The 9,077-nt window shown below is 36.6% G+C and overlaps 1 long non-coding RNA gene across 1 annotated transcript; it reads right to left on the minus strand.

Moving 5' to 3' along the window:
* Positions 1 to 2,906: 2,906 nt before the first annotated feature.
* On the minus strand, positions 2,907 to 4,822 carry LOC128017246 (uncharacterized). The gene is made up of 2 exons (XR_008184386.1): positions 4,388 to 4,822; positions 2,907 to 3,605 (listed from the first exon to the last, which is right to left on the minus strand). It is a non-coding gene; the product is annotated as an uncharacterized LOC128017246 (long non-coding RNA).
* Positions 4,823 to 9,077: the final 4,255 nt, after the last annotated feature.

Here is a 9,077-nt window from a genome sequence, read left to right on the forward strand (position 1 = left end):
CATAAAATTAACAACAAAGAATTAAATATCATTGTTCACTACAATTTTCACGTAATTTAACACGTATTGTTTATTAAATCCTCTCTTTGTTTATTAATTAATCTATCAATCTATCACAGGTACAGTAATTCATTTTCAAATCCTCAGATACTCAGTTCTGTATTTTTATTAAGTTATTTGTTTATCCCGTATGATATATATATATATATATATATGTATATATAAATAATACTTGAAGCAGCACCATTTAAGGTTTCTCATTTTAGTTCTCTAAAAACTGTCCAACCAGTGTAAATCATGTATCTTTTAATTTATACCATGCACGTGCAATGGAAAAAGACTGTCAAAATTATAGGGAAGACAATTGCTTAACTATTTAGCCTGATTTTAGATTTCATTATTCTTATAAGTATAGCCCGTCACATGTATTTTTCAGTATGAACTATGAGGAATATGAAATATGAGGTTCAAATCTTGGGTGACTTTTTGTTACCACTAAATTGACACTGAATTCAAAACATGAAATTATTTATGCCTTGGCCCATCTAAGACCATCTCAGTTTGCACGTCTTTTTGCTCAGAAGAGTTCCTGAAGTCACCAAGTGGATATAACACTTGAAGGTTTGAGAAACATAGCTATTTTATAATTCCAGTAATTACAACAAGAACTTTAAACAGTGATATTGGGTGTTTGTTTGTTTGCTTTCAAACAAGCTTTTTAAAGGCTGATGAAAAGTTATCTCATTTTGTTGCCCTATCTGACAGAAAAATTAAAGTCAACTAAATAAACAGATAATTCTGACAATATCACACAGTTAATTAAACGGCAATAAAAACTCTGGTTATTAGACACACTATTGATGTCAATCTTAGTCATATTAATCGGAATTCAAAAGTTCAAATGTTATCTATTACTTCTAGAAAAGTCAACTCATTTCCTATATTTATCAGTTATCTTGAATCAGACTGATTCATGATCTGTCACTGCTGGGTCAATGAAGCGTCAGTCATATCTAGTCAAAGTCATCTGAATCTTTCAGCGTGGGATATTATGAGTTCCCCACCCTGGGAGTCATGCTTAGCTGATTTTAAAACTCAGTTCAGTTGATGTGGAAAACCACCCAAAACTTGGATGTGGATCCAAGCACTCAGTAGTTGAGTCAGAGTCACCCTACTAGCAAATACAGGAGCACACAGTAGCTCCTAAAAGGTTGATAGGTCACTCCCTTGACCCTAGGGTACACAGAAATGTTCAGCAGCCAGAAAAGAGAGAATTCCAAGTTTGTCCATGTGATGTTGCACATTGGTGTCAGATGACATGGTGTATTGTTATAGCCACAAGACAGTTTGTTGCCAGAACTAGCCCCAGCAGGTTAGGCACCATCAGCAGAGGCTTCTGGGTCAAAGTTGTATGTCTGCTTAATTGCTATCTTTGGGTAGTTTTGTTTCCTTTTAGTTTATTATGCATCAGAAGGTATTTTAAATACTTTACGCTTGAAATTGATTGTTTTAAATATTTCTGGATACTGTAGGCTATTTGTGATCAAATAAATTTAGTGTAGTGTATGGCCACTCAGATCAGATCCTGTTTAGGACAGTTCCTGATGTTTTCTCCGAATGCCACAATTAAATCTCAGATAAGGTCAGGTTGGAATCCATGACCATTTCAAAAACTGACAAGACATTTGAGCAAGGACTGGAAAAAACAATAGACACATTCAAAGTACCTTATACTGGTTTGGAGCTCTCAAAGTGTCTTTTAACATTAAGTGAAGAATTGTCAACAAAAAAATCTACCAGTTGTGCTTTAAATTCAAGACGTGGCATATTTCATATAATACAGCCTTTCTCGAAAAAGAACCTGAGATATATCTTCATCAAATAGCAGGCCACCAGCGAGGATCTAGAAACAAATCCTATATTAAGGCATTTTATTTTACATTGCCACTTCTAATAACGGTTTCTTCAGTACTCTCACATCTTCTGTACTCTCACATCAAAATCCACCAACACATTTTTTGGAACTGGAGTGATGGATTTATTTCTTAATAACACAAAGCCTTTCAGTTCACAAGATGTTAAATTATTGGGATAACTTGAGGATTATTGTGAAGGTTTTTATTTTTATTTTTTACCAGCTGTTTAATCTCTCATTCTGACGGCACCCATTCACTGATCCATTGGTGAGCAAGTGATGTAATGCTAAATTTCTCCAAATTTGTTTAGAAGATGAAACAAATTAATTCATCTTGGATGGCTCGAGGGTGGTTACACTGTCAGCAAATTTTCTTTTTTGGGTGAACTATTCCTTTAAGACTGAGAGGTCAACCAGACAGAAATAGGTAGAGGATTCTGGCAGGTGACAGTAGTGGCAAATATAGTTGCCAAAAGCAAGGCAGATCTGTTTAAAAGTGTTTAATTGAACTGAAGAGAAGAGAATGCAGGGAGATTAAGATCAGTTGCAGGATGTTTATATTTGCCAAATTTGGCAGTGTATGAAATAATTGATTAAACTCTGCATGGGGCACAACAGATGATTCATGATGCTTAACAGAGCAAATGAGTCATGAGAGGGCTGGTTAGGGTTCTCCTGGCTCCATCTAGTGTTCACCAGTGGAGACTACAGTGGGACCCTCAATTTAGATGTACTTAATATTTTGTCCCAAAATGAAAATCAATGAATATTCATTGGTTAACCCTTTAGAACCTAAGGCTAAAATTGGCCGTTTTCACTCATTTTGGTTTATTGAGTATAAAATTATAACATAATGTGGTATCTTCAAGTGTAAGGTGTCATTTTTTTTCAGAAAAAAATAGGCTTTCAGGAAATTACAGTTATTGTACATTATTTAGTGTAATGAGTTAGTAAATAGAATTAAAATAGACAAAAAAATTAAAAACGGGAAGAAATTGTACTGGTTTTTATTTAGAAAAAATCTGAAAACTCATGATCGAAAGAATCTAATGCCTCAATCTTGAAAAAGGAACTATAATACATATATACAAGTATTTTTGAGACACTGGATTGCACGGTTTTCACTCAGGAGCCATTTGTGGTACTCCAGTTCTCCAGGCGTTTTTGGATCCTTCAATCCAGTCATTTAAATGTGGGGCTCTCTGAAGCAGTTCCTGTCTACAGGACTGCAAGCATAGTCCCACATCACATTCCTGGCATGTCCATGGGGTGCTCCTTTTGCATCGTATGCAACTTTGTGAAAGGTCTTGAGTATCACTCACAGGAACAGGCAGATGATCGCATCTCTCTCTCAGCCGGCCATCCAGGGGAACATCTGTGAGCGGAGCAGCTAGCAGCTCCTGAAAGTTTTGCCGTGTCATGAGCTTATCATGGTGGATGGCACACAGCTCTTTGTGTAAAATGAAGCTGTTGGTCACTGCAATATCTAGGAAATGCTGGAAAATGGTCACATACGACTTGTTTTATGGGGCACCGACTTTGTTCTGAGCATCTTGTTGGAGGTGTCAAGTCCCCCCATGTACTTATTATACAGCTACAGCTGCGACCACGGCCCCGGCCCCTCTGAGATGGTGTTGTGTTCGATGTAGATGGCCCATTTGCTTCTTCGTAGATAACTGGAGAAGCCACACTAAAAAAAGAAGCAACATGTGTTACAAACTCACTATATATGTACATAAAAATACTTTTTTATTATGAAGCAATTTATTAGTAAGAAAATTTGTAAAAAAAAAAATATAAATATATAATAAATAACTATAATAATAATAATACAATAAAATAATAAAAATAAACCCTGCAGTTACTTACACACATTTGCATACACACAATCACACATACATACATGCACCTACTCACACACACATATACAGATATAGACATAAATGTATGCATGCACAGTCACGCATGCACGTACGTACACACACATCATAGACTGTATAAGACACACACATGCACACATACACAAACAGATACATGTGCACACAGATACACACAAACAGATATACACATAAACAAACACACAGATATACAAATGCACACATTAGCAGTAGCACACACAAACGTATGCACACAAACATACGTATACACATGCACGCACACATTCGCATACACACACACGCACCTTTACTTACACACACACACACACACACGCACACACACACACACAGATATGTCCATGCACTTACATACACACAGAAAATTATGTATGCATGCACACGCACCCATAGACATAACGCTAACGTTACATGAGCAAATATGAACGCATGCATGCACATGCGCGCTTACAAATGTTTGCAACGCACATATAAGTGTGTGAAACCGTGTTTTTTCGTACAGAAACACGGAGTCTGACTATTTTATTCATTTCTCATCGATTAATCAGCAAGAAACAAATAAATAAGCTTCACTTACCAATCCACGACTGGATCAAAGCCAGCAGCATACGCCTCAACATCTGAATACAGACTCCGGGTCCGATGAATCATGTTCAGCCTCTTCCCAGGTGTCATCAGAGATCAAATCAATCGCCTCCTCTCATGTAAAACCTTTTTTCGCCATGTTTTTTGTTCGTTTTTGTTTATATTTCACACTCTCAAACTTTCAAACCGGCTGCGCTCTGTATCTCCCGCTTCAACTCCGCCCTTCCCCCTCTCCCCGAAAGCTGCTGTGATTTGCTGCTGGAAAGCATGCAGTTACCGTATTAAGCTGTATATTGTCTTAAAGCGCAAGATGTCTTCTATCAGACGCAATTTGATTTTTTTTTCATAGTGCAAACGGTTGCTGAGTTATGAAAACATTAATACCGCATGGTAAATTGTGTCGGCGCCGACACGTTCGGTTTTAAAGGGTTAATGGATTATGGATAGAGGAGTCATATTTTATTACTATCTTTTGACAGATTTATTTATTGCGCAAACACAGCTTTTCACTTCATAAAATGTTTAATTGAAGGACTGCAGTCATGTGTATTATTTCAGGATTATTGTGATGCTTTTATCAGCTGTTTGGACTCTTATTTTGATTGCACTGACATCTTCACTTTTTACACATATAATAAGTGTATTTTTATGTCCTTAAGCACCTGCATCACACAAGACAGTAACAAGACGGTACAAAAGAACAGTAAAAACAGTACAATCTCTCATGATCAAACACACAAAGCTTTAATGTTTACCCACAAGAGGGAGCCAGATGTCCACAAGATTTAATCATCTGTTCAACCAGGCAGGACAGTCCATTACACTTGAACCTTACCTGGTTCTCATGCTCTGCATCTCTTTAAGTCTTCCATCACACAACAGCGCAGCGGTTACCAAAATGTTCTTGAAATAAACATTAAATAAGCATTTTATAAATATAAAATAAATGTATGTAAAATAAACATAAATCATTTTTACAGACAGATATAAATAAAAATATAAAATATAACAGCTAAATATAATTAGCTGAAAACAAGATGTCACTCAGAAGAGACTATATTTGTTTTCTTTCTTACAATAGCTTACAACAGAAGAGCCCGAAGGGTTGAGTGTAGGTAAAAAGTGACATTGGAAATACTGTAGGGTAAAATAAATAATGAAAACAGGTGTTTTATTACAATTTTGAAATATCTTTATGTCAAAGCCCATAACATCTAGATTGACAAAAAATACTCGATAGATAGATAGATAGATAGATAGATAGATAGATAGATAGATAGATAGATAGATAGATGAATTTACAGCACTCAAGCGATTCCATATTTCTCATCGACGTGGCAGAAGGCCGTTGTGAGTATACAGTTTTATGCAAAAGTTTGGGGACCCCTGATAATTATCATAATTTTAATTTATAATCTGCTGGGCTTTCAAAGCAGCAACTTCATCTGGATATATTTTATACCGTATGGAGACAGTAACATTTCATTTCTGTAATTAGATTTTTTTTTAAATTATTTTTTAATGTGAATCGTAACAAAAATACACAGGTGCAAAAACTTGGTCACCCTAAAGTAATAGCATCAATATTTAGTTGAGCCACCTTTTGCTAAAACCTGCCTGTAGACACTTCTTATAGCCACTAATAAGACCCTTCTGGCTGCAGATATTTTGAACCATTCTTCCTGGCAATATGTCACTAGTTCAGTCAGGTTTGATGGCTGCCGAGCATGAGCAGATTTTCGATGATGTTCAAGTCTGGGGACTTGGATTCTAGAATTCTAGAACATTGCATCTGTGTCTGTGCATGAACTCCTTGGTAGATTTGGAACAATGCTTTGAGTCATTGTCCTGCTAAAATAAATAACCCCGGCATAACTTCAACCTTTTGGCTGTTTCTTAAACATTATTCTTGAGAATCTACTGATACTGGGTGGAATCCATGCAACCCTCAACTCTTTCCAGTACCTTTGCCTGCCACACAGCTCCACAACATGATGGACCCTCCAACAAATATTACAGCAAGGAGCAGTTTCTTCTCCTGGAATGCTGTGTTCTTTTTCCGCCATGCAAAGGGCCTCTTGTTGTGACCAAGTGGTTTCACTCTTTTCACAGCAAATTATTCCAAAATAATTCAGGCTTGTCCAGATGAACCTTTGCATACCTCAAATGACTCTTCTTGCTGGCACTGGCAGTACACAGAAAAGCCTTTTTCTTGATCACCCGTCCATTGAGCTGTTCCTTGTGCAAACTGATTTGCAATGACATTATCAGCAGCAAGACTTTCTTGGAGCTAATAAATTGAATATCATGTTGTAATCAATTAATCAGCAATAAGAGACTACAGGTATTAAATCAACACAATTTAACTTTTGCACAGCCTTTTTTTACATTAATCTTTATTCCACATAACTCAATACCGCTACACTATGAATTTCTGTCTGAAAAACATCACATTATGCTGCTTTCTCTAGAAACTGAATGGAATATCACTACGATCTTTTCTAATAAAGAAAGAGCAAATTATTATCCAGCCTCAGAGGGGGGCCCAAACTTTTGCATAAAACTGTCTAAATGCAAATAGAGTCTATAGAGGAAGAAATTTAAATTTAGACTGCCTGTTTGATGTACATAAACATACTATTGCTCAAGCTTGGAATGGAAATGAAGTCAAATCCATTTGCTTTTAAAGGTTTTAATTTAATTTGATTGACGCTCTTTTATCATTATATCGGATATCGCCTGTATCTGTTATATCTTTTACATTTAAAACGGAGGACGAGGGATGTTGAGATTAGAGCTCGCAGTGGTAATCTGGATTAGTCAACTGTCCACATACAGCGCGCGCGCGTGCCATCAGTGATCAACTTCAGTTTTACCCTCTGTCACATTTCAAGAAGCATAGACACTGATGCAGCATGTCTTAACTGCTAAATCACAATTATGTAAGGTAAGGGATACTGGACAGCCAGCTGGTCATTATAACAAGAAAACAACCCTTCACCCGGGTTCACCCCTTCTAACCCTTTCAAAGTTGTGATATCTGGATGTAGCCTATATTTTTCTTGCTTGCCAATTAATGGACATAAAATATTTGAGCTAAAATTGCGTATTTCTTTTCTCGTACATTATCTATTGCATTATTAATAAATAATAATTACACTTTTACAGTTATTATATGTATTGTTCTGCAATTCAAATTAGTTTATAAACTTCGCTTTCTCCTAGTTTTTCGATTACTAGCTACTTAGCGACTGTAATATGCGATGCAAGAGAAAAATCGAAACATCCAGTTTAGAGGTGATTATGCAAAAATAACTGGTCGTCGCTCAGTGCTGCGATTGACCCAATCAGAATCAAGTATTTTTGAGAGCTGTTATGGGTGTTGATAGAAACAGAGAAAGATATGCTTATTAAAGATATTTACATTGATTAAATGGAATAGCACAAGTTAGACGTGACTTAATAAAACTAACAGGATTGTAGCATATAAAGATGATGACAACAAACATGAATGTAATCACATAAATAGCTCAGAAGTAATTACTTTCCATCCTCTAGTGAATTTTTTATGCAAACTTCCTAAATGTTCTGTCATGTTATTAGTGGCAATACAGTGCACTCCTACACAAGCGTTCCCCTGACGGTGTGGATGCAAAGGATGCTTGGATGCAAGGAATCATCTGGGACAGCGGTGAGATACAAGCTGACTGCTCCGGGTGTGTGTTCATGGTGTGTGTTCACTGCTGTGTGTGTGCACTTTGGATGGGTTAAATGCAGAGCACAAATTCTAAGTATGGGTCATCATACTTGGCTGTATGTCCCGTCACTTAAAGACAGTTGGCTACATCAGCAATTTGTGCATCAATGCAACAGACAATAGTGGGAAACTTGGCATAGGTGAGGCCATTTTCAACTGTGGCTTTTAATGTATTAGATGCTTCACTTCATTTTATGCTTTGTCTTCCTGCTTACCTTTTTTACTCTTCAGATTGCAGTCTGCAAGATGAGAATTTCTCATTGGTTTTTACTGTGGCCTCCTACATGAACAACATTCTCACTTTGCCCAATGGATTCTTCTATGACCATGTTGGCACATTGGCAATGTGATTTTTAGCTATGTAAGTCTGTCTCTCGTACAATGTAAAGCAGAGGTCAGGCAAGAATTAGCAGAACTGCCGTGTCTCTCTGCGGTAGAGTCAAGAAGTTTATCTGATTGCGTGTGGGGTGTTCTTAAGCAGATAGTAGAAATCAACGTGGGCGTTTGACTGGACTCCAAAAACAGGGCTTTGTGCATTGTAGCCATTAAGTGAAAACAGCCACTAAGTAAGATTTGTTGAAACTGACAGAAATATTTGCAAATGTAAGCTGTTGTGTAATGTTAGGTACCACTTGTTCTATACAAAAACAAAAACAAAAAACAAACAAACAAAAAAAAACACATAAAAGGGAAAACCCTGAAACACCACTATAATATGAAGCATTTCCTACTTATTTTGTAGATTTCTTTATAGCACCCGACACTCTTACTGTGGCATTGTCCAGTAAAGTTTTTATTAATAATAACATTCATATTTGAATTTTCCTCTCATTTCACAGAAACAGCTCTCTCTTTCTTGCTTTTTCCTGCTCTGTCCTTCATAGCTGTGGGAGGTATTGTATTTCTATAATGACAAATAGGCACG

Source organism: Carassius gibelio, chromosome A1, assembly GCF_023724105.1.
Source record: "Carassius gibelio isolate Cgi1373 ecotype wild population from Czech Republic chromosome A1, carGib1.2-hapl.c, whole genome shotgun sequence".
NCBI lineage: Eukaryota > Metazoa > Chordata > Actinopteri > Cypriniformes > Cyprinidae > Carassius > Carassius gibelio.